The following is a 2,105-nucleotide window of genomic DNA, read 5'->3' as shown; positions in this document are numbered from 1 at the left end:
TAAAATTTTATGGCTGTACTATCCAGTTTAATATCTAGATACTCAAATATCTAATTATTAAAAAAATCATCTTATAATCATATGGAACAATTCTCCCTGAAACGTTCTCCATGAATATATTCCATTTAGCATCAGTTCAACATGCAACTTAACAAATTTTCTTCTTTTGAGTCCAACTCAGAGCCATGATTCCAAGATCCCTGGGCCTGTTGTTATAAGTGGGAACTCCCTGTAATGCTCAGAACTTACAGGGTCATTTTCACTGAAAACAGAAATAGGCCAAATTTCCTAATAGTAGAAAGAACACTTGGATATATTCCACCAATCTCTGGGTCTCATTTTGAGCTCATATAATACATAGGAAATAAGAAAAAAAAAACAGAATGCGTTAGAGGCTCCTGTCTCTCAGACCCCAACACATTAAAGAATTGTGTGGGAGAGAAAAGTGTGCTCTCATTTGCTCATCTGACTCCATGAAGCAAATAACCTAGAAACAAAAAATCATACCGCCCCGGTGACTTGGATGTTAAGCATTTCACTCACCTCTTACCTGGGACATGGGAGGTCACATTTGGTGTTTGTTTCTAAAATCTTACCTGTATCCAGTGACAAAGTCTGCTGTGATGTAAGGTGCCTCTAGCCTCCTCTGGCGTTTTTCTCTCAGAAGCTTTCTATACCCAGTGTAGAGCAGGCAAGAATTCCACCATTTTCACAGGTCCTCAAGGGGAAAACATGGCCGAATTGTCCCTGTAAGGCTCCAGCCATGAAGTTTGCTTTGGCAAGGGGAGTGTTCTACTATCTGCATGTTGCTTACGTCTTTAAAATGATACCCAATTGTGTTTCATCATGACAAGATCCAAGCCTACACTGAAAGCTGGTGCTGTCATCTAGAAGCTTGTGTTCTTTGGTTATTGATAATATTTATATGATTTATGTGAAAAGGGACATAAATTGGCACCCTATACTTATACACAGACACATCTATATTAATTCTTTTTCTTGTTATTGCAACAAATACCCAGTAAAAAATGAGTTGAAGAAGAAAGGTTTTGCTTTGGCTCACAGTTTGAGGGTATCATGCACTACGGTAGGAAGTCGTGGCAACAGGAATTGGTCACATTTCACCTGCCATCAAGAAGCAAAGAGAACGATGTTGGTAGTCACCTCACCTGCTCCCTTTAATCTAGGGCCCCAACCATTGACGATGTGGCCCACATTCGAAGTAGGTCTCTTCCCCTCAGTTAAAGTTTTCTGGAAACACTCTCACAGACAAACCCAGAAGTGCATTTCTATTATGATTCCAAAGTGAATCAAATTGGATAATGATGGTTAACCGTCACAAAATATACAGCTACAGCTATCCAGGTTGTCAAATTAAACGAAGTGCTATCAGAGAGAGATTCTTCCAAGAATCCTAATGTTTCTTTGGAAGTAGAGCTTTAAACTGTGAGCATATACAGAGATTGAGGCAAGGAGAAGGCTGTAAAGACCAAAATGAGGGGAGTTACACCAGATATTTTGAAACAATAGTCCTTTGCCATGAAGATTAATACAAGTCAGCATTGAACCCAGTTGTTTCAAAGAGAACCCTGTCCCCAAGGGCATTTGTTGAGTGACTCTGATGGCCTGTGGGTGAGCCAGTGCTTCTGGCAGGTTCTTTTGTGTCAGTCACTATCAGGAAAGCATGTGCCTTTTCTTCAGAACCTCCTTTATTTAGGGTTTTTGTTTTGTTTTTCTTTTGGGGGGTTTGATTGTTGTTGTTTTGTAGGATGGGCATAAGCAATTGTTCTTTTGTAGGATTGGCACAAGATTGTTGTTTTGGTTCCATTTCTTTCACACATTAATTCCTTGAGGCACTTATTTTTATGTAACTCATCCAATTATTAGAGGTCACACAGGAGAACCTTATATAACTTTGACTCTGGGGACAAGGCAAAATCTCCTCCCCGTGGCTGGCACTGCCTCTGAGGCATGCCCTCCACCTGGATTTTCACATCAGCTCTTGGTTTATATTAGAGATATCTGACTCCTAAGCTCTGGCCTGAATGCAGACATGGCTAATGTTTGGCTTCTGCATTCTTGGCCAACACTGGATGTTTAAAATT

This window comes from Apodemus sylvaticus, chromosome 14 (genome assembly GCF_947179515.1).
Source record: "Apodemus sylvaticus chromosome 14, mApoSyl1.1, whole genome shotgun sequence".
In the NCBI taxonomy this organism is placed as follows: Eukaryota; Metazoa; Chordata; class Mammalia; order Rodentia; family Muridae; genus Apodemus; species Apodemus sylvaticus.
This window is presented reverse-complemented; position numbering follows the sequence as displayed.